Genomic DNA, 24,888 nt, shown 5'->3' on the forward strand with positions numbered 1-24,888 from the left:
GCTGCCCACAGACCAGACATGAATCACTTCCTGGTTGTTATTGTATAAACCAGAAATCATCATCTACTGATGATATATTTCCAGGAGAGCTGATGTAACCATCCATAGCTTTTTTCAAGGACTACTGCGATGCTCTCTATAAAATATCCAATACCTATTTGCGTAGAACATGTCATGCTGGTTACACAATTGCTTGTGTTTTGATGTGAATGCTAGCTTATTCTGTTTGAAAGCTTTTCAGAGAACATGGAATCATTTAGTTTTGATTTCCCTTCACCAAAATAGGGCTTGTAAATCTAATCAAAATCCAACAAAATCGGAATTCTTCCTGAATTATTATACATCAAGGAAATTGACGTAGTGTACGCCCCTCTGAACGAGACAACCATTAGGAACTCCTCTGGGCAATAGAGATAATAAGCCTTACATTACAGTATGCAGCCGCTTGCAGCTCTAGACTGTCCACCATTTTCAACCTTCAGCTGCACAATTCATTCACTTGCTCTCTCGCTTTCACTCCAACTCTCTCTCTCTGGTCCATTCTTCCTCATACATTTGCAGTGGGGAGTATATTAAAGGCACATTGTGCTACACTATTATGCGTCTTCAGCGCTAGAACACACAGTATTGTGGGCTTCTCCATGGTAACAGAGATCAGAAGGCAAAGGTCAGGCTGGGAGAGAGCTGGTTGAGGTGTAGTTGTGCAGAGCTCGGCTGGCTAGCGGGCGGGGGTGGGTGGGTGGGCTGGGGGCGGTGGAAGCTAGGCTCCATGTGGGCCGGGCCGCCTTCCCTTCCTTCAGCGTGCTCATCATCTCCTGTCCTCCCTCTGCTAGCTCTGTGCAAGGTTATCCAGAGTCAATAAGCCTTCTGCAAAGGTTAAGGAGACCTATGAGGAAGATATTATGCAAACAGTCAACTCTGTGGAGCCGGCAGAACCACACATAACAGACATAACAGGCTTTTGTTCATCTTCCATTCCAAAAGTGAATTATAGAGAAAAGTTTGGTTTCCCTCACTCTCCCAGGGTCAAATGACTTATGGTTTTATATGGTAGGATCTTTCTCTTAAAACATCTGACCTTCAGCACTGCTCCATTAAGCATAGTGAAATGAACCTGTTGTCAGTATTATGATATTAAACATTTGCGCGTCCAGGTTTTGAACAAAGACATGTTGGCCACAATCTGATGCAATATCCTAAACAGGCTGAATGAGAATCATCAGACAATTACAACCAACCTATTCTATTTCACAACAAAACAATATACCAATGGTAATAATGTATCAATATAACAATGGTAGTAATGTATCAACAGAACAATGGTAATAATGACACTAATTCAGTATTACCATAGTAAGAAAATGCTAGAAAACAAGGGGTACTCAAATGATTTATACAAAAATATAGAGGTGTAAATGTGCTGTAGGTAATTTATACTTATGAGCAAACCTGCTTATCCACTGCTTTGATAATAATTATGATTATAAATTCTATATTTAGGTATGTCAGTCTCAAGGCTGCTCCATACGTACACAGATGTGTTCTAGGACATGAGAGGAATGAAAATGTCACGATTTCCGCCGAAGTCAGTCCCTCTCCTTGTTCGGGCGGTGTTCGGCGGTCGACGTCACCGGCCTTCTAGCCATCGCCGATCCACTTTTCATTTTCCATTTGTTTTGTCTTTCTCTTACACACCTGGTTTCAATCCCCCAATTACTTGTTCATTATTTAACCCTCTGTTCCCCCATGTTTGTTTGTGAGTAATTGTTTGCATGTAAGACGGTCCGTTATGTGGCCTCGCTTTATTGTATTATATTTTGAGTAAATTACGTTTATTTACTCATATCTGCTGTCCTGCGCCTGACTCCTCTACACAAGCTACACACAGACCACATTACTCACCCAGAATGGAGTCAGCAGGAGCAGACGCCCTCCCTGTGGCGATAGAGGAGCGCGTCTGTCACGGTTGTCTTCATCCTCTGACGAGATAACGAAATCGTCATCGGAAAATGTGGACCAATACGCAGCAGGTTCGTGAATGCTCATCTTGATTTTTTATTCACTACAAAAATGAACATACAAAAAATAACAAAATACGAACAACTAACAGTCTGTCAAAGCATAGTGCTTTACACAGAACAATCACCCACCACTCAAGGACCAAGCAGCAGAGGAAGGAGCAGAAGGCGTTCGAGTTGGACTGGCGGGAGAAGTGGACTTGGGAAGAAGTTCTGAACGGGGCCGGACCTTGGCATCAGGCTGGGGAGTATCGCCGCCCGCAGTGGGAAATAGAAGCAGCCAAGGCAGAGAGGCGGTGGTACGAGGCCAGAGTGGACGCGCTGAAGGAGATGCACGAGAGGCACCCCCAAGAAAATTTTGGGGGGGGGCACACGGGTAGTTTGGCTAGGCGTAAGAAGAGCCGGAAGCCAGCTACCCGTGGATATATGGAGGAGCGTATGGGGTGGAGAGCGTTATGTTTTGTTGAGGAGCGCACTATCTCACCCATACGCACGCACAGTCCGGTGCGAGTTATTCCAGCCCCTCGCAGGTGCCGTGCTAGAGCGGGCATCCAGCCTGGTAGGAGGATGCCTGCGCAGCGCATCTGGTCGCCGGTACGCCTCCGAGGACCAGGCTACCCAACTCCCGCTCTACGCACGGCTACCATCAGGCCCCTGCACAGCCCAGTCTGCCCTGTACGAGCACTCCGCTCGTACAGGGCTACTAGTTCCATCCAGCCAAGGCGGGTTGTGCAGGAGGTAAGATCTAGACCGGCTGTGCGCCTCCATAGCCCTGGGTTTCCAGCTCCTGTCTCTCGTGCGGACCCGGAAGTGCGTCCACCCAGTCCGACTCGTCCTGTTCCCGCTCCCCGCACTAAACGGCAAGTGCGTAAACCCAGCCTCTCCAGTCAACAGTCGTCGGAGCTGCCCGCCAGTCAACAGTCGTCGGAGCTGCCCGCCAGTCAACAGTCGTCGGAGCTGCCCGCCAGTCAACAGTCGTCGGAGCTGCCCGCCAGTCAACAGTCGTCGGAGCTGCCCGCCAGTCAACAGTCGTCGGAGCTGCCCGCCAGTCAACAGTCGTCGGAGCTGCCCGCCAGTCAACAGTCGTCGGAGCTGCCCGTCAGTCAACAGTCGTCGGAGCTGCCCGTCAGTCAACAGTCGTCGGAGCTGCCCGTCAGTCAACAGTCGTCGGAGCTGCCCGTCAGTCAACAGTCGTCGGAGCTGCCCGTCAGTCAACAGTCGTCGGAGCTGCCCGTCAGTCAACAGTCGCCGGAGTGGTCAGACTGCGCTGAACTGCCGGAGTGGCCAGACAGCGCTGAACTGCCGGAGTGGCCAGACTGCGCTGAACTGCCGGAGTGGCCAGACTGCGCTGAACTGCCGGAGTGGCCAGACTGCGCTGAACTGCCGGAGTGGCCAGACTGCGCTGAACTGCCGGGGTGGCCAGACTGCGCTGAACTGCCGGAGTGGCCAGACTGCGCTGACCTGCCGCAGTGGCCAGACTGCCCTGACCTGCCGGAGTGGCCAGACTGCCCTGACCTGCCGGAGTGGCCAGACTGCCCTGACCTGCCGGAGTGGCCAGACTGCCCTGACCTGCCGGAGCGGCCAGACTGCCCTGACCGCCCCGAGCCGACAGACTGCCCTGACCGCCCCGAGCCGACAGACTGCCCAGACCGCCCCGAGCCGACAGACTGCCCAGACCGCCCCGAGCCGACAGACTGCCCAGACCGCCCCGAGCCGACAGACTGCCCAGACCGCCCCGAGCCGACAGACTGCCCAGACCGCCCCGAGCCGACAGACTGCCCAGACCGCCCCGAGCCGACAGACTGCCCAGACCGCCCCGAGCCGACAGACTGCCCAGACCGCCCCGAGCCGACAGACTGCCCAGACTGCCTGGAACGGCCAGAACCTGAGCCGCCTCCAATATAGGTGGGTGATTCTGTCACGGTTGTCGTCTTCGTCTTCCGACGATATAACGAAATCGTCGTCTGAAAATGTAGACCAATACGCAGCAGGTACGTGTATGCTCATATTTAGATTTATTCACTTACAAAAACCACTGAATACAAAATAACAAAACCACTAGAACAAACGAACAACTAACAGTCTGTGTTCAGCCCTAGGCTTTGCCAGACTGTTAGTTGTTCGTTTGTTCTAGTGGTTTTGTTATTTTGTATTCAGTGGTTTTTGTAAGTGAATAAATCTAAATATGAGCATACACGTACCTGCTGCGTATTGGTCTACATTTTCAGACGACGATTTCGTTATATCGTCGGAAGACGAAGACGACAACCGTGACAGCGTCCAGCAGCACTCGACCATATTGCAACATCTGGGCACCGCCATGGATCGCGTGCTGCAGACGATGGATCGTTGGGAGAGAGGAGGAGGTCGTCCAGTGCCTCCACCAGCCCCACTACAGCAGGCCCCACTGTCCACCCCTCCTTCACCCGGTCCCAGCGGTATTCGGCTCGCTCTCCCTAGGGAGTATGATGGGACGGCTGCCGGATGCCAGGGTTCCTCCTCCAGCTTGAGCTCTACCTGGCGACCGTCCACCCGGCTCCTTCTGGACGTGAGAGCGTGTCCGCCCTCGTCTCCTGCCTCTCAGGCAAAGCCCTGGAGTGGGCCAATGCCGTATTGAGTGGACCATTACGCAGAGTTCACCCGCCGATTTCGGACAGTTTTCGACCACCTGCATGAGGGTCGAGCGGTGGGTGAACGTCTGTTCCACCTGAGGCAGGGGATGAGGAGCGCGCAGGATGGAACGACAGGGCCCTGATTGATCACTACCGGTGCAGTCTGTGCGAGGACGTCCGTCGGGAGTTGGCCTGCCGAGACACCACCATCACGTTGGACCAGCTGGTGGACCTGTCAATCCGGCTGGACAACTTGCTGGCTACCCGCGGACGTCCGGATCGGGGCCTGTCAGTTCCATCCCCCAGCACCTCTGCTCCGACATCCATGGAGCTAGGAGGTGCTGCACTTGGTGCTGCATTCCCTGCTCCATCTGTGGCCGCAGAGCGCACACTGCTGGTCGGTGCTGGGGGGGTTCCTCAAGGGGTCGAGGCAGCAGGCAGGGCACTATCGTGTCACCCCAGGTGAGTCGGCACCAGGCTCACCCAGAGCCCCCTGTTGCTCACATGTATGTGCTAATTACATTTCCTGAGTTTTCCCCGCATTCCCAGCATAAGGCGCTTGTAGATTCAGGCGAAGCTGGGAATTTTATTGACCGTTCATTTGCTCATAGTTTAGGGATCCCCCTTGTTCCTGTAGATATGCCCTGCCCTGTGCACGCCCTAGATAGTCGACCATTAGGGTCAGGGCTGATTAGGGAGGCCACCGCTCCACTAAGCATGGTTACGCAGGAGGGTCACAAGGAGAGAATCAGTCTCTTCCTTATTGATTCTCCTGCGTTTCCTGTGGTGCTGGGCCTACCCTGGTTGGCCTGTCATGACCCCACTATTTCGTGGCAACAGAGGGCTCTCAAGGGGTGGTCAAGAGAGTGCTCAGGGAGGTGTGTGGGAGTTTCCATCGGTGCTCAGGGAGGTGTGTGGGAGTTTCCATGGCGGCTATGGAAACATATGTCTCCGAATCCCTGGGGCAGGGATACATTTGGCCCTCCACTTCACCTGCCTACTCAAGTTTATTTTTTGTGAAGAAGAAGAAGGATGGAGGTCTGCGCCCGTGTATTGACTATCGGGGTATCAATCAGATCACAGTGAGGTACAGCTACCCGCTGCCTCTCATTGCCAGTGCAATCGAGTCAATGCACGGGGCGCGCTTCTTCACAAAATTGGATCTCAGGAGCGCTTACAACCTGGTGTGTATCTGGGAGGGGGACGAGTGGAAGATGGCATTTAGTACCACCTCAAGGCACTATGAGTACCTCGTCATGCCGTACGGGTTGATGAATGCTCCATCAATCTTCCAGGCCTTTGTTGACTAGCTTTTACGGGACCTGCACGGGCAGGGTGTAGTGGTGTATATCGACGACATTCTGATATACTCCGCTACACGCGCCGAGCATGTGTCCCTGGTGCGCAGGGTGCTTGGTCAACTGTTGGAGCATGACCTGTACGTCAAGGCTGAGAAATGTCTGTTCTTCCAACAGTCCGTCTCCTTCCTAGGGTACCGCATTTCCACTTCAGGGGTGGAGATGGAGAGTGACCGCATCTCAGCCGTGCGTAATTGGTCGACTCCCACTACGGTGAAGGAGGTGCAGCGGTTTCTAGGGTTTGCCAACTACTACCGGAGGTCTATCCGGGGTTTTGGTCAGGTAGCGGCTCCCATTACCTCACTGCTGAAGGGGGGACAGGTGCGACGACAGTGGTCGGCTGAGGCGGACAGGGCTTTTGGTCCCCTGAAGGCTATGTTTACCTCGGCTCCTGTGCTGGCTCATCCGGATCCCTCTTTGGCGTTCATAGTGGAGGTGGACGTCTCCGAGGCTGGGATAGGAGCCATGCTCTCTCAGCGCTCGGGTACGCCACCAAAGCTCCGCCCCTGTGCTTTGTTTTCGAAGAAGCTCAGCCCTGCGGAGCGAAACTATGATGTGGGGTACTGGGAGCTGTTGGCTGTTGTCAAGGCTCTGAAGGCGTGAAGACATTGGCTTGAGGGGGCTGAGGACATAGTTTCTGATCGGGGTCCCCAGTTCACGTCCAGGGTCTGGAGAGCGTTCATGGAACGTCTGGGGGTCTCGGTCAGCCTCACCTCAGGTTTTCACCCCGAGAGCAACGGGCAGGTGGAGAGAGTAAACCAGGATGTGAGTAGGTTTCTGCGGTCATATTGCCAGGACCGGCCGGGGGAGTGGGCGGCGTTCATCCCCTGTGCAGAGATGGCCCAAAACTCACTCCGCCACTCCTCCACTAACCTCTCTCCCTTCCAGTGCGTACTGGGGTATCAGCCGGTTCTGGCACCTTGGCATCAGAGCCAGATCGAAGCTCCTGTGGTGGACGAATGGTTTAAGCGCTCGGAGGAGACCTGGGACGCCGCCCATGTGCACCTGCAACAGGCCGTGAGGCGGCAGAAGGCGAGTGCCGACCGCCAACACAGTGAGGCCCCGGTGCTCGCATTGGGGGACCGGGTCTGGCTCTCGACCCGAAACCTGCCCCTCCGCCTGCCCTGTCGGAAGCTGGGCCCGTGGTTTGTTGGGTCATTCAAAGTCCTGAGGAGACTGAACGAGGTATGCTACAGGTTACAGCTTCCCCCAGATTACCGTATTAATCCCTCGTTCCATGTGTCTCTCCTCAGGCTGGTGGTGGCTGGTCCACTCCAGGAGTCTGAGGTGCGGGAGGTTCCTCCGCCCCCTCTGGACATCGAGGGGGCCCCGGCGTATGCTGTTCGAGCCATCCTGGACTCGAGGTGTCGGGCGAGGGGCCTTCAGTACCTCATGGAGTGGGAGGGGTACAGTCCGGAGGAGAGATGCTGGGTGCCGGTGGAGGACGTCTTGGGCCCTTCGTTGCTGCGGGATTTCCACCGTCTCCACCCGGATCTCCCTGCGCCTCGTCCTCCGGGTCGTCCCCGAGGTCGGGGTCGGCGCGCTGCTCGAGCCACGCGTCAAGGGGGGGGGGGGGGTACTGTCACGACTTCCGCCGAAGTCGGTCCCTCTCGTTGTTCGGGCGGCGTTCGGCGGTCGACGTCACCGGCCTTCTAGCCATCGCCGATCCACTTTTCATTTTCCATGTGTTTTGTCTTGGTCTTACACACCTGGTTTCAATCCCCCAATTACTTATTCATTATTTAACCCTCTGTTCCCCCATGTTTGTTTGTGAGTAATTGTATGTAAGACAGTCCATTATGTGGGCTCACTTTATTGTATTATATTTGTCTATTTTGAGTAAATTACGTTTATTTACTCATATCTGCTGTCCTGCGCCTGACTCCTCTACACAAGCTACACACAGACCACATTACAGAAAAGCGTTGCAACATACAATCACTACTCCTAGCTATGAACAGTGAACAGTCCAATAGATGGACAAGCAAAACTAAGACCAAGAGAGAATGAATTAAAGAAACTGTAGAGGTTAAGTGAAAGATGATCTGAGAAGAGGAGTGTTTAGTGAAGCCTGAAAGACAGTGAGTGAGTCTGAGTTAGGGACAGAGCAAAGAAGAGTGTTCCACAGCCTCAGGGCCCCCAGCAACAAGGCTCCATCTCCATTGTAGACAGAGGTTTGACTTGGGAGGGGAAAAGCCGTCAGTAAAACCACAGCAGATGAACAGTAGTTGGCAGCAGGATATTACCCAGAGAAGCTCCATGTTTGGTTGACCCTTGGCCTCCAAATCCCTCAATAATGAAATTATGTCAAATTATTTCTTCCAATTAAATTGAAATTCTAACACATTAACCTCTAAAGCGAGGATCTCAAGGTGCTATACAGTGAGGCCGGGGTAAAACACACCAGGATCCTCCTCACACATATGCCACACACATCCTCCGTGTGGAGCGCTGCGCAGCAGGTTGCCAAAACAGAAGTGCTCGTCACTCTCCACCCACTCTTTTTCATAATACCCAATACAACAAAACAGCACACAGTATCCCAGGCAGCGAGCGCAACCAATCTGTGGTGAGGATCAAAAGGCAGACCTTCAAGGAGAATGAAATGCCCCAATTGATTGGCTGCGCTGCTTTGGTCCACCCGCGCAGTGATTCTCCAATCAATACCTGGGAGATAAGCAGCCATCAGCGGCCGACATTGGTGATGTACAACCAGCACGTCTGCATGACGGCAGGTCAGACAACCTCTCTGCCTTGTTCACACAACATTCACAGCGATTCAGCCTGAGGAAGGACAATGAGGGCAAAGCCGTGTGTCCTTAGCAGAAACACACCAGCAGTAACGGAAGGTTAGCTATGTGTTGTGTGTTTATTCCTCCGCATTTCGTCGGCATGGAGGAACCAGTGGACATCTAAGGTTTGTAGCCCAGAGGGACACAGTGGTTCAATCACAGAACACACCAGACAGAGTGGATCGGGGATCTAACCTAGGTACTAGGAGACATAGCTGGTTCTTGTCCTTCTATTCATCTCAGTCATCTCCCACATATAATCCTCCTCTTTTGATGGTGCGATAGTGTAGCTGCTTACGGGCTAATCAGCTGGTTTTATCTAGTCAGGGCGACTGTCTCACCAGCTTCTAGAGGACAAAGACACACGAGCTAATTACTCACCGTAGGCCAGGGGTTAAAGGGTTAAAGCTTTAGAAGGTGAGAGCGACACTGCAACAAGGATAAATTACCCAAAAAGTAACCGCTGTTATCGCTCTGTCTGTTTTCAAAAGACAATAATGAAATAAATAAAGGAAAAAAATGTCTGGGAGAAAATGAAATGATAGCGTGGCGGTGTTTTGTGAAATTGTGCTGTCAAAAGTTTTTCCTTTCTAATTTCCTGTAGCAAAAATGATGGAGCATGTGCGCTGACAGCTGAATGAGAGAAAAGAAGACTGCCTATTTTTTCACCTCACAAACATTTTTAAGCGACATTTCTAAATATAATAATATAACAATTACTCCATGTGAAATGACAATTGACAGATACAGTGACCTTGTGTCAGTAAAATGTTTAGCCATGGACATTTATTGACGTGTCAAGGATGACAAGTGCAGTACAACAAGTGCAGACCGCATTCACATACTGTTAACTAGGCAACAAACCTGGTTAACAGGTTTGCTGCCTATTGTCCCTTTGCTAGGGCCTACAGATATAAGATCTTAATTTGATCACCCTGTTGCAGGAAATGTAATACGTGTAGTGTCATTGAGGTTTATAAAGGCTTCTGAAGTTTGTAATTTCCACTTTGAAATTTCAGACTTTATTTTTTCCCTTACGAAAAATGTATCAACCCCTACGAAAATGCCCATTAATTATAATCCACATAATAATTCACATTTCCTGTTGCTGCAGGATTATTTTCCTGCTGTAGCAAACTGTCTCAAATTAAGATCCTACATCTGTACATATGTTTTATTCTCCCAAATGCTTGTTGAAATATGTAGTGGTATTTCAACAACGATTTTATGAAAAGAGCAATGTGATGTCTTGTCATTTGGATTGTACTCAGTCTCTCGAATGATTAAAGACAGGATATTCTCAAGACAATTGACGAATATACTGCATTCTATCTAGAAATTCAAATCTATATCAGTACATGCTACCTACACCGATAACCAAATGAGGTCGATCCAGAGATCTTACCTATCAAACATAATAATATTAATAGTACACTGAATACAAATAAATACTGTATGTTTACATACTGTACATCACAATTACCACCATAGAAATCCATATTCCCTGACATTTCTGAGTTGCAGCTAGTGAATTGTTCTGAAGTCCCTGGGATATTGTGTTTGTTATGTCCCTGTGTAGGGAGGCCTCATAGGGAGAAGTGGAGATGGCTGTGTGGAGCCCTGGTGTGATGGAACAGACCCGGTAGCATCCCGGCAGCTCCCCGGCAGAGCTGTCACTTCCCTCCCCTGTTACAGGTGCTCCACACAGGGGAACTGGCAGCCCTGACGGACGCCTCCTCCCAAGGATTTATGGGAAATGACAGCTCCAGCTAAATAAAGCCAGAGAGTGGCGAGGGAGGGAAGGACACGGAACTTCCAAACGACCAGCACACGGGGCTGACACTATCTGGAATTTATTTCCCAAGCTCTGACTGGCAATTTAGTTCCAAAATGTGCTATTCGTACTGTAGGCCTTAGAAATAGAGCAGAGTGAAGCCCCCAGCCCTGGCCTTCTTCTACACGCCTCTGTGTTTGTGGGTAATGGTCTACCAGGTCTTTTTTCCTCTGTGTTTGTGGGTAATGGTCTACCAGGTCTTTTTCCTCTGTGTTTGTGGGTAATGGTCTACCAGGTCTTTTTCCTCTGTGTTTGTGGGTAATGGTCTACCAGGTCTTTTTTCCTCTGTGTTTGTGGGTAATGGCCTACCAGGTCTTTCTGCTGGCGAAAATCACATTTGTGTCACGGTTGTCGTCTTCGTCTTCCGACGATATAACGAAATCGTCGTCTGAAAATGTAGACCAATATGCAGCAGGTACGTGTATGCTCATATTTAGATTTATTCACTTACAAAAACCACTGAATACAAAATAACAAAACCACTAGAACAAACGAACAACTAACAGTCTGGCAAAGCCTAGGGCTGAACACAGAACAATCACCCACAAAACAAACACAAACACACCCTCATTTATGAGACTCTCAATCAAAGGCAGATAGAAAACACCTGCCTTCAACTGAGAGTCCCAACACCAATTCACCAGACATAGAAACAGACATACTAGACTCCACATAGAAATACCTAAACAAACCAACACCCGGAATTACTAAAACAAACACCCTTAAACCAAACACACCACCCTGAACCACATAAAACAAATACCCTCTGTCACGCCCTGACCAAACTACAAAACAATTAACCTTATATACTGGCCAGGACGTGACAGTACCCCCCCCTTAAAGGTGCTACCCCAGAAGCACCTTAATACAAAAAAAATATAAATACCCCCAAACAATACCCAAAAGAAAAATTCCCCCTTTCTAAAGGGAGGGAAGGGAGGGTGGCTGCCGTCAACGACGGCACTGTGCTACACCCCCCCTCCCCAACCCACCTATATTGGAGGCGGCTCAGGTTCTGGCCGTTCCAGGCAGTCTGGGCAGTCTGGCGGTTCGGGGCTGTCTGGGCAGTCTGTCAGCTCGGGGCAGTCTGTCAGCTCGGGGCGGTCTGGGCAGTCTGTCAGCTCGGGGCGGTCTGGGCAGTCTGGCAACTCGGGACGGTCAGGGCAGTCTGGCAACTCGGGACGGTCAGGGCAGTCTGGCAACTCGGGACGGTCAGGGCAGTCTGGCAACTCGGGACGGTCAGGGCAGTCTGGCAACTCGGGACGGTCAGGGCAGTCTGGCAACTCGGGACGGTCAGGGCAGTCTGGCCACTCCGGCAGGTCAGGGCAGACTGGCCACTCCGGACGGTCAGGGCAGACTGGCCACTCCGGACGGTCAGGGCAGACTGGCCACTCCGGCAGGTCAGGGCAGACTGGCCACTCCGGCAGGTCAGGGCAGACTGGCCACTCCGGCAGGTCAGGGCAGACTGGCCACTCCGGCAGGTCAGGGCAGACTGGCCACTCCGGCAGGTCAGGGCAGACTGGCCACTCCGGCAGGTCAGGGCAGACTGGCCACTCCGGCAGTTCAGGGCAGACTGGCCACTCCGGCAGTTCAGGGCAGACTGGCCACTCCGGCAGTTCAGGGCAGACTGGCCACTCCGGCAGTTCAGGGCAGACTGGCCACTCCGGCAGTTCAGGGCAGACTGGCCACTCCGGCAGTTCAGGGCAGTCTGGCCACTCCGGCAGTTCAGGGCAGTCTGGCCACTCCGGCAGTTCAGCGCAGTCTGGCCACTCCGGCAGTTCAGCGCAGTCTGACCACTCCGGCGACTGTTGACTGACGGGCAGCTCCGACGACTGTTGACTGACGGGCAGCTCCGACGACTGTTGACTGACGGGCAGCTCCGACGACTGTTGACTGACGGGCAGCTCCGACGACTGTTGACTGACGGGCAGCTCCGACGACTGTTGACTGACGGGCAGCTCCGACGACCGTTGACTGGCGAGGCTGGGGACACGCACCTTGGGCTTGGTGCGGGGTGCTGGTACTGGGCGTACCAGATTGGAGACACGTACCTCAGGGCTAGTGCGGGGAGCTGGCCTGGGGCTCCATCCTTGCCCCTCTTCACAGCCCTTGTGCCCCCCCCAAAAAATTTCTTGGGGCTGCCTCTCGGGTTCCCTTAACTCTTCCATAGCCCTGGACACGAACATCCTTAAATCTGCCCACGTCCATCCATCCATGCTGTTCTCCTGCTGCTTGGTCCTTTGGTGGTGGGTGATTCTGTCACGGTTGTCGTCTTCGTCTTCCGACGATATAACGAAATCGTCGTCTGAAAATGTAGACCAATATGCAGCAGGTACGTGTATGCTCATATTTAGATTTATTCACTTACAAAAACCACTGAATACAAAATAACAAAACCACTAGAACAAACGAACAACTAACAGTCTGGCAAAGCCTAGGGCTGAACACAGAACAATCACCCACAAAACAAACACAAACACACCCTCATTTATGAGACTCTCAATCAAAGGCAGATAGAAAACACCTGCCTTCAACTGAGAGTCCCAACACCAATTCACCAGACATAGAAACAGACATACTAGACTCCACATAGAAATACCTAAACAAACCAACACCCGGAATTACTAAAACAAACACCCTTAAACCAAACACACCACCCTGAACCACATAAAACAAATACCCTCTGTCACGCCCTGACCAAACTACAAAACAATTAACCTTATATACTGGCCAGGACGTGACAATTTGCTACATGGCTGACTCTCAATGAATTATTTCACATTTCACTTACTTACCTTTTTAAAGGTTAATCTATTCTACATCAATAACGTCAAAGGAACATTTCACAAATGCTACAAATGAACGGTCCCTCTTCTTCTAAGTAACTCTAAAGGCGTGGAGCATTGGGGTGCTTAAAAACTCAATTTCAAACTTCATAACTTAACCATTCTGCAGCATATCTGAATGCACACGGATCGCCAGGCGACTGATTTTCTTTGCATTTAAATATGGACTATTTTTAATTGAGCAGAAACTGCTGTGTAAAACAGTGCTGAACTAATACTGGGGCTGAAATATCATTACACTGATGGAAGCCGGCCTCTATGACTTTCATTGGCAGCATGCAGAATAAATGTTCAATCCAGACACATCCATGGCTGCAGAGGCAGAGTAATCGACTTTTCGGACAAAATGGTGTGGAAAATGACGTGTTATGCCTAAATCCAACCTGGTGCACAAATGGACACAGTATCAGTCAGATGCACACCAGCATTGGCATTTTCACAAATGTGATTGGGCGGATGATACTGGAGGACTGATGTGCTGGACCAGGCAGCCATTGGGCGGATGATACTGGAGGACTGATGTGCTGGACCAGGCAGCCATTGGGCGGATGATACTGGAGGATTGATGTGCTGGACCAGGCAGCCATTGGGCGGATGATACTGGAGGACTGATGTGCTGGACCAGGCAGCCATTGGGCGGATGATACTGGAGGACTGATGTGCTGGACCAGGCAGCCATTGGGCGGATGATACTGGAGGACTGATGTGCTGGACCAGGCAGCCATTGGGCGGATGATACTGGAGGACTGATGTGCTGGACCAGGCAGCCATTGGGCGGATGATACTGGAGGACTGATGTGCTGGACCAGAGCTTCAGATGAAAATGACCATTTTCAACCAGTTCCAAAAATGTCTGCACATTTTGTTCTGTCTAAATAAAATGATGGTTCGGGTCCAAAATGTTGCTGCATGATATACTCGCATTATCTTCCCACACACACACACATCAATAATCCCACCGGAATTGGAAATTCACCATGATACATGCAAATCAAGTAAGATTTAAGAAGAGGTGAAATTGAAAATCTAGAGATTTAACACACATTTCTGAATACAAGAAATGTGAATATTAATGATGTATGAATAGGAAAAATAGAGTGCTCCCCTATTCTAAATGTAATGTACAAGTATACATACTGTACATTTCTGTACTAGTGATGCAGAAGTTTGGCCACAGACATTTAGAATTCTCTCCCAAGGAACAGCAGCTCGCCTCGGTCCTTTTTCCAAACAGATATCCCGGCGTATTGACAGGGTTGTAATGTTGCCGGAGCGCGGGGGAGCGGCGCTGTCTCAGTGTTTTTCAGTTTGAGGATACACGGTGCTGGTAAAACTATTTCTGGAAAATGTATTCTGATAAATTCTAAATCAATTATATTTAATGACCACTAAAATGCTATGAAAACCATAGAATGTTAAACAAAAGAAATAGTGTATGTATAGCAGCCCAGATGTAAATGGTAGTTTCTTCCCCGTCTTTTTTCTGGCAGTGGTGAGAATGATGAAGAACTGTAAGCTATGTGTGTGCACTGCGAAAGCCTGTCAGAGGCGTGACCACTTTGGCCAATCAGAACATTGAAAAAGAATCACTAGCAGTTCCTATCATAAACACCATGAGAAGCCGCCAGTTCACAACCACGAGCTTTAAAAAGGCACGTCCACAGCGGACCAGGCTGGCCAGAGCTTCTTCCTCTGGGATTCGGGGAAGAAGACATTTTCATCCTGTGCCAATTCTTCTCCCTCCTGTGCACCTCCACCATCAATGGCTTTGGGGACATTGTTCACAGTAGGGGAGAACATGTGCCACGCGAGCTGGGACCACTGCTTACGGGACAGATCGCAATTTACTGGGGGGAGGGGTGGTCCAAAATTGTCACACTTTGTTTTTGATGTGGGGATGGTTGTGTGGTTTTTTATTGGGGACAGGGGAGGGTCGTGTGTTTTTCCTCCGTTTACATTCACTCTTTTGCAGGTTTTACTATATAATGTCTTCCATCCTAGCCACATTTCCTCATGTGCTTGCATCCTTATGCACTACGCTTTTCCATGTGCTAACTTTTACTATACCGCAGGTCAGTATAGTCTACCAGTCTAAGTGTCTATCCTGCCCCCTATCCACCATTCATAGTAACAATGGTAGGTGGATCCTTTTTCCAGATCTGCAATAGTCTAACTATACTGAACGGAACATGTAAAGTGTTGGTCCCATGTTTCATGAGCTGAAATAAAAGATCCTAGAAATGTTCCATATGCACAAAAAGCTTATTTCTCTAAAATGTTGAGCACAAATTTGTTTACATCCCTGTTAGTGAGCATAATGCATCCATTTATGTTTGTAATAAAGCTCTTTTATGCGAAATAAAGCTCTCAGGCTCCCCAATGGGTGGGTGGGCCGAAATCCATAGATTAGGGCCTAATGAATATATTTCAATTGACTGATTTCCTTATATGAACTGTAACTCAGTTAAATCTCAGAAATTGAATGTTGCTTCTATATTTTTTTAGTATAGAATTATATTATCTAGAATGATGTATTCTATAGGCTACATCTGTCGATAAGGAAATTATGACATCATTTACATTTTGAGCTCCCTCACCTAAAACAATAGCACTACACCACTGCGTATTGATTGGCTAATGTAGTGACCTATTAAAGCCGGGCAAGCTGCTTCCCCAGTGCGAAGCCAAAGGGGCGCAGACCAATAAACTAATATTAATCATCACAATAGGACACAGTTAAACATTGATTACGTAAAGGACCTTTCACTGGGTGTCTCAACTCTGACTCCAGACTAATGAGTTCAGTGATCCCCCTGCTCCCCAACACTCTCTTCCCTGTCATATCCGTTCAGTGATCCTCCTGCTCCCCAACACTCTCTTCCCTGTCATATTCGTTCAGTGATCTCCCTGCTCCCCAACACTCTCTTCCCTGTCATATCCGTTCAGTGATCTTCCTGCTCCCCAACACTCTCTTCCCTGTCATATTCATTCAGTGATCCTCCTGCTCCCCAACACTCTCTTCCCTGTCATATCCGTTCAGTGATCCTCCTGCTCCCCAACACTCTCTTCCCTGTCATATCCGTTCAGTGATCCTCCTGCTCCCCAACACTCTCTTCCCTGTCATATTCGTTCAGTGATCCTCCTGCTCCCCAACACTCTCTTCCCTGTCATATTCATTCAGTGATCCTCCTGCTCCCCAACACTCTCTTCCCTGTCATATTCGTTCAGTGATCCTCCTGCTCCCCAACACTCTCTTCCCTGTCATATTCACTATCTCTATATCTTCCAGCCGCAGCCTGGAGGAACACCACACAGTCTCACAATCTCACAGTCTCTCTCACACACACACACACACACACACACACACACACACACACACACACACACACACACACACACACACACACACACACACACACACACAGCCACCAGGTGGATCAAGCGCATGGTCACTCTGTAGTGAGGCAAGCTCTTTCCTCATTAGGCCGTGTGCTCGCCACTCTCCAAAATAAAAAATCACTCTAATCACTGTCAACAGACCTCAGCAGAAAAACACATGATTAATGCTGTGCCCTGCCTCAATCGGCTCCAATGCTAAACAGCTTTTTTTGTTACTCGTGTGTGTGTGTGTGTGTGTGTGTGTGTGTGTGTGTGTGTGTGTGTGTGTGTGAGTGTGTGCACATGCGTGCACGTGTGTGTTTGTAGTCTGTCAATGCAGAAGACCCCCTAGGGACCGGAGATTCTCAAGCCATCCCAATCACCCCCCCCCCCCCCCCCCCCCCCACACACAAAAAAAAATCCAACATCAAAACGACCTTCTGGTAAAATTTGTCTTTCCCCTGTCTACAATAAGATAACAGAAAAGCACTTTGGTTCCTTTTGTTTCTGTTGTGGTATCTCCCTCTGTTGTGGTATCTCCCTCTGTTGTTTCATCTCCCTCTGTTGTTTCTGTTGTGGTATCTCCCTCTGTTGTGGTATCTCCCTCTGTTGTTTCATCTCCCTCTGTTGTTTCTGCTGTGGTATCTCCCTTTGTTGTGGTATCTCCCTCTGTTGTTTCATCTCCCTCTGTTGTTTCATCTCCCTCTGTTGTTTCTGTTGTGGTATCTCCCTCTGTTGTTTCTGTTGTGGGATCTCCCTCTGTTGTTTCTGTTGTGGTATCTCCCTCTGTATTTCTGTTGTGGGATCTCCCTCTGTTGTTACTGTTGTGGTATCTCTCTCTGTTGTTTCTGTTGTGGGATCTCCCTCTGTTGTTTCTGTTGTGGGATCTCCCTCTGTTGTTACTGTTGTGGTATCTCCCTCTGTTGTTTCTGTTGTGGGATCTCCCTCTGTTGTTTCTGTTGTGGGATCTCCCTCTGTTGTTACTGTTGTGGTATCTCCCTCTGTTGTTTCTGTTGTGGGATCTCCCTCTGTTGTTTCTGTTGTGGTATCTCCCTCTGTTGTTTCATCTCCCTCTGTTGTTTCATCTCCCTCTGTTGTTTCTGTTGTGGTATCTCCCTCTGATGTTTCTGTTGTGGTATCTCCCTCTGTTGTTTCATCTCCCTCTGTTGTTTCATCTCTCTCTGTTGTTTCTGTTGTGGTATCTCCCTCTGTTGTTTCTGTTGTGGTATCTCCCTCTGTTGTTACTGTTGTGGTATCTCCCTCTGTTGTTACTGTTGTGGTATCTCCCTCTGTTGTGGTATCTCTCTCTGTTGTTACTGTTGTGGTATCTCCCTCTGTTGTTACTGTTGTGGTATCTCCCTCTGTTGTTACTGTTGTGGTATCTCCCTCTGTTGTTTCTGTTGTGGTATCTCCCTCTGTTGTTACTGTTGTGGTATCTCCCTCTGTTGTTTCTGTTGTGGTATCTCCCTCTGTTGTTTCTGTTGTGGTATCTCCCTCTGTTGTTACTGTTGTGGTATCTCCCTCTGTTGTTACTGTTGTGGTATCTCTCTCTGTTGTTTCTGTTGTGGTATCTCCCTCTGTTGTTTCTGTTGTGGTATCTCCCTCTGTTGTTACTGTTGTGGGATCTCCCTCTGTTGTTACTGTTGTGGTATCTCCCTCTGTTGTTACTGTTGTGGTATCTCCCTCTGTTGTTTCTGTTGTGGTATCTCCCTCTGTTGTTTCTGTTGTGGTATCTCCCTCTGTTGTTTCTGTTGTGGGATCTCCCTTTGTTGTTACTGTTGTGGGATCTCCCTCTGTTGTTACTGTTGTGGGATCTCCCTCTGTTGTTTCTGTTGTGGGATCTCCCTCTGTTGTTACTGTTGTGGTATCTCCCTCTGTTGTTTCTGTTGTGGGATCTCCGTCTGTTGTTTCTGTTGTGGTATCTCCCTCTGTTGTTACTGTTGTGGGATCTCCCTCTGTTGTTACTGTTGTGGGATCTCCCTCTGTTGTTTCTGTTGTGGTATCTCCCTCTGTTGTGGTATCTCTCTCTGTTGTTACTGTTGTGGTATCTCCCTCTGTTGTTACTGTTGTGGTATCTCCCTCTGTTGTTACTGTTGTGGTATCTCCCTCTGTTGTTACTGTTGTGGTATCTCCCTCTGTTGTTTCTGTTGTGGTATCTCCCTCTGTTGTGGTATCTCCCTTTGTTGTTGGGTCTGTTTTGTGGCGATGAGTGTCTGCCCGCTCTCACCTGAGGATCACCCTCTTATTTCTCCTTCACCACTTTATTAACTGGAAATGACTGCTCTATCGCAGAGAAGATTTATTTAGGGTTTTTTCCTAAAGGCAGTTATTAATATCATAAATATTTGATGCTACTTTGTGTGACCCTGGAGAGACTGACAATGAAAGGGGAAGGCGAGGTATGAAGATTAACGCTGGGGGACAGGCTGATTAAATGTATACCGGGTGGCTGGGCCCACAAAACCCCACGCAGGGCCCGTTAAACTTTCTAATGAAATGGACTAAATAAACAATGTAGTCATAGAACATGTTTACGACAGAGCCCGGGAAGACTTTGGGGCATGTTCCTGCCTACATTGAAGTTGTTCTGCGAGATAGAACTAATTCTGTTCCCTCCTGATAAGCGACCTCCAAAATGTTGCAAATGAAGTTGTATGGTAATGCTTTTCATTTCCTCAGTGGCTCCCTGCCCTATAATTAGCATATTTTTCACAGAGGTCTGCAGAGAAACTACCTTTCAAAGCTCTGTTAAGGAAACAACTCAATTCTGTTTTTGTTGTCTTATGGCAGTGGAAAATAACAATTTCCTTCGGTTTCGGTTTACCATATTGCTTTGTTGCAGAGTGTGTAAACCATACATCTTGTCTGGGCGAGACTAATATACCATCTTAACCAAAATGTCAAACATAACATTCAAATATTTATTATGGAACCTAAAAGTAACACTAGTGAACCAACCTTACTATACAATGATTCTCAGAGAGAGAAAACCGAGTGGTAAATTAACTAAATCAAGCTAGCACATATTTGCAAAACATGTAGGCCTAACAGCAATCCCCAGCAGCTTATACTTATACCGTAAGAAGTTGGCATATGTGGAGATACCGTTGCCTGCTTATTAAAAGTTTTGTAATTGCTGATACCCAATACCCAAAGGTCTGCTTGAGAATTCAGAAAATAAATGGAAAAACAGCCAGAAAGCTCAAGGAGCAGAGCAGAACCCTTGAGTGAGTAATAATTTAATCAGCACATCTGAATGTTTAAACGAGTCAAGAATGCAACATTTATGTACCCCATGAATATACTTTCCCTTACATCCAGCCATGGTTGAATACTTCTGGCCAATGATTTGAGGCCGACATATCTAGTTTGACTTTGCCGTGGTCTAAAATGCACCCCCAACCAACACTCCTCATGCATAAAGTGTAATTAAGCCTAGAGAGAGTGAAAAGACTACCACAGCCATACCCAATATGATTGGTACCGGTTACCAGTGATCTAATCACTACTATAAACTGGGTGGTTCGAGCCCTGAATGCTGATTGGCTGACAGCCGTGGTATATCAGTCCGTATACCACGGGTATGGCAAAACTGCTCTAATTACATTGGTAACCAGTTAATAATAGCAATAAGACACCTCTGGGGTTTGTGGTATATGGCTAATATACCACGGCTAAGGGCTGTGTCCAGGCGATGCGTCGTGCCTAAGAACAGCCCTTAGCCGTGGTATATTGGCCATATACCACACCCCCTCGTGCCTTATTGCTTAAATGGAAGATGCTGCTAGAACACATAAATAATACACAGAGAATGGCATTCACTTAACAATTGGCTTTTTCCTTTAACCGGCAATCCAAAGCGCTTTAATAACAGCTCAAGTTGTGAAAATGATGTCCCAAGGCTGAAGAAGGAATACATAATAGCTTTCTTTTTGATAGTCTGTCTGCTTATAAGAATGTAGATGTATGCAACTAAATGTTTTCCAGCACATAAGGCAATTTGCTTTCTATAAACATCTTCCTCTAAGAAAATAATGAGGGAGAAAAGAAATGGGAAAAATGCCTTAGTGCTACCAGGAACATTACCAACTTCTCAGTAATATAAATTATGAATTGTGCATGAAAGCTGCAGGCAAATTCCAAAATGAAAGTTATATTAATTGAGAAAGCTTAAATGGCTCTCTTGTCGGGAGGTTTTTTTGGGCAGTTTCTTGGTGTTCTGAATATCATACTGTACCTCTGAGGATGTCTCAGGTAACTTTCTTTGGGTTTTCAAAGGCAGAGCTCTGGTGGCTGTGTTATGTTGGCCACTCAGACGTTAGGGCCTTTGATAGGTATTGATCCTACGCCCTCCTTGTCACATAAGTGGGAGGTAAAGTGGGGCCTTGCAAGAACAAAGCACACACTGAGGAAGAGATGTTGTTGTTGTTTTTTCTAAAAGAGGATGCTTCTGTGAAGTTTACCAAAAACACTGGGTTCAGGCCTTTTTTCAGGACATGCTGAAAAGGGAAGTGAGTCTCTCTCTCTCTCTCTCTGTCCTTGGAGTCATCGATCTCTGATCTCTCAGTTCTTTCCCTGTATGCATTCTTTCTGGGATCGTTCATCACATGCCAAACATGTGTATGAGATTTAAGTGCTCTCTCACAGTCTAACGATTCTGGGATTAGTTGACACTTTCTATGCCATGTGAAATGTAAACCATTTTGAGTCTATGGTTAAATGTAGATTTCCTCAACAACAAAAAATAAAGACCTAACCTGGTCATGTGTGTCAATACAACACACCTATTTTACATCAGTTAGTTTACATTCTCAAGATATTAGAAGAGGACCATTAAATATAGATTCATTATAATCCTGTAACAGGATACTGTAGTCCAACCTAAACACATTTTGGACAGAGAATACATGCATGGGCCTATGGTACACAAACTTTAAACTGTCAATGGGAATTCCAGTTCTTGTCCCTTTTGTTAAAGCTGGAGTAGAAAAGCCCGGGCATAACACCATAACACATGTGATGTAAACTGTAAGCTGTTCCCCATCCCAAGCATGCTACTGTGAGTCAGACTGTGGCATTAGGGCCAATTGGATGTGTTTAAAGGAGAGTAGGGCTGTAGACACCACGCCTGTCTCTCCCCTGCCTGCATTACCACTGGAGCTGATGACAAGTGCAGAGGAGCCTTGTTGTGTCTTTAATACAGCAGGAGTATTCTCCAGGGGAAATGCAATCTGTGTCCTCCGAACGGCATTACCCCGCGTGTCAGCCACTATCACATTATACTCACCCTGCTCCAAATGGGAGAAGGAAATAGGAAATCGCCTCAGCCAGAAATGAACCAGAAGCATAATAAAAAAAAATGTGTGTCACATCAGTACAGATCTGCACCCAGCCCAGACATCCACTAGCTGAGCACTAAACAATAAGCAGTGGAATTGCTTGGGATTCTTCAGCGGTTGAAAGAATGTACGCCCCTTTTTTCACCCCTAGGCATCTATTGGCTTATACCAGCTTAGACGTTTAAGATATGAGATAAAAGGGGTCTGCTACTCTGATATGTTTTCACCATGCCATTATTGCCAATAGAAGGAGACAGCAAGAGTAGAGAAATCCCCAAAGCATTAGAGAGACATTGAACACAGTGTCTGACCTCAGTTTCTAACATTATTAAAGATCTGTCAAAATACTCTCAGCATTATTGCTGGAATCATCCAAGCTAAAAGAATCCTGTTACATATGTATCATCACATGTATGACAGTGAGTCAGAGGATAGTGTAGATAGTATAAAGAGTGCAAGTATCAATATTGTATACAGTGATACAGTAAAAGTATGCTATACAAATACATCTAAGGCACATACTAACACTCAATTCCACATACACACACTCCTACACTTCCCTTACTAAAATAGTCTGCCTGAGACAAAGGCACAGCACATAAGAGGATCAAGTTAGGTAGCTATGTATGTGTTTGTGTGTGTGTGAGCATGCTCTGCACACGTGTGTGTGTGTGTGTGTGTGTGTGTGTCAGCGTTAAGTCCCTGTAACTGAGAGGTGAAAGGACTGTTGTACTCACAGTTGTGCTCGTTTCCCTGCGGTCTGTCGGCTTGTCAGAGTTTCATCCTCTCAGCGGTCTGGCTATCCCTGGGCTGGGCAGGGGGCTTTCTGTCCCTCTGCTCTGGACGAGGTGTGGTAGAGAGACTTAGCTACAGACAGAGAGAGAGATAGAGAGCAAAGGAATGATTGCGAGAGAGAGAATCAGAGAGAGAGAGAGAGAGAGACTGAGAGAGTGAGGGGTGTCCTGCGATTGGCCCGTCAGTCCGGGAGAGGGAGCGTTGGTCTCAGTGGTGTCAGAGTCACGAGCGATGAGTCTGTTTGCTCCTATTTAAGAGGCAGTACAGTCAGCCGCTGCATGGATTCCAACAGCACACACTGCTAACGTAGGCACGCTCACTGGCTGCTGCTCACACGCTGCATCCACATCACAGTCAGGGACAGAGAGAGGGAGGGAGGGAGATAAATACGAAGAGGTGGAGAAAGGAGGGGGGAAGTGATAAAGGGAGGCAGACAGATACAGAGGGCCGATGACAGCTTCAAGCTGAAGCTTCTCCTTGGCTTCTCATCAATGACAGGTACTGAACAAAAACAGAGAGAAAGAGAGAGAAAGAGAGAGAGAGAGAGGTAGGTATCCCCCATCCCTCCACACCACCCTCAGCTCCAAAACACACACACATGCATAAACACACACAAAAATGATTGTGCACACACAGACCCACAGATCCACAGACACACACACACACACACAGAGAGAGAGAATATTCACACAAGCACACAAATCACTCCTCCCCCAACCCCATCTCAATTACCATAGCCCTGACTGGCAGATGTATGGGAGTTGTCAGCTCTCAAGCTCGGCTCGGGGAGAGATGTGGTTCTAACTTATCTCATCTTATTTAACTGGGCAGTAATCAGAAAACAGTGGCAAGCTCATTTAGAGTTGGGTTGGCTGTGCAGCGCTGGGGGTGGCGGGGCCACGGACACAGACCGAGGCAAATGGCAATTATCACATCCCAAGTCACAGAACAGCGCCCCATAGGTTCCATTAAGGCCATTAGCACTGGGGGCCAACACTGAAACTGATCCCAGGCCTGTAGGATAGATAGGGCAGCAGCGTCTGTGAGAGGAGGCAGTGTGCACTGTAGCACTGACCTGGCCAAGGGGTACTCCGTTAAAATTGATCATCAACATTTTAAATGGAGAATTGAGGGCAGTCATGTGAGTGGAAGGATTCAGGGTTTGTGTTTGGTTGTAAAACTGATTTAATGACGTCCTGACAATGACATCACATGTTATCATGTAGATTCAATATTCCTCCAGATTGTGCTCAATGGAATCATCTATGCCTCAACGGAATCATCTGTTTCAACGGAATCATCTATGTTTCAACGGAATCATCTATGTCTCAACGGAATCATCTACGTCTCAACGGAATCATCCACGTCTCTCAACAGAATCATCTACGTCTCAACGGAATCATCTATGTCTCAACGGAATCATCTATGTCTCAAAGGAATCATCTATGTCTCAAAGGAATCATCTATGTCTCATATGAGCAGGACAAGAAGCATTAGGAAGAATATTGGTTTTGACATTTTCCGCCGTAATGCTTAGTTTGACGATGAATGTCACGCTCAGTCTTTTTTTCCTCATTAACTATGGGGCCCGGCACACCAGCACACCAGCTCCAATCTGCTCCCTCCATCGTCCCACAAAGTCCCTGGAATCCTATTCTCTGTCCTCTTCACTTCACCAAATTCAATTAAAAAGAGAAATTGGCAATTAGATCACTGTTATGATCCTGTAACAATGATCTAATCTGTAATTCATTGGCTTGGCGCTCCCCGGGGGGTCCTGCTTGATGGAGAGGCTCTGAGACTCCTTGGCATTCACCTCAGGCGGTGTGGGGCGGGATGGGCTCTCCTCTTGGCCCCCCGTCACCATCATCCAACCTGCCTGTCTGGTCTCTACTGTCTCACCACCACCACCACCG

The 24,888-nt window shown here is 48.4% G+C and overlaps 2 long non-coding RNA genes across 2 annotated transcripts in view; both read right to left on the reverse strand.

Moving 5' to 3' along the window:
* The window catches only part of LOC115202545 (uncharacterized), a 263,397-nt gene extending 240,127 nt beyond the window's left edge, over positions 1-23,270 (reverse strand). The window contains exon 1 of the long non-coding RNA XR_003880010.1: positions 22,915-23,270. This is a non-coding gene — a long non-coding RNA (uncharacterized LOC115202545). The remainder of the gene's footprint in view (positions 1-22,914) is intronic.
* On the reverse strand, positions 16,485-17,071 carry LOC115202552 (uncharacterized). Its single transcript, XR_003880011.1, has 2 exons — positions 17,001-17,071; positions 16,485-16,718 (listed from the first exon to the last, which is right to left on the reverse strand). It is a non-coding gene; the product is annotated as an uncharacterized LOC115202552 (long non-coding RNA).
* Positions 23,271-24,888: the final 1,618 nt, after the last annotated feature.

This window comes from Salmo trutta, chromosome 1, assembly GCF_901001165.1.
Source record: "Salmo trutta chromosome 1, fSalTru1.1, whole genome shotgun sequence".
Classification (NCBI taxonomy): domain Eukaryota; kingdom Metazoa; phylum Chordata; class Actinopteri; order Salmoniformes; family Salmonidae; genus Salmo; species Salmo trutta.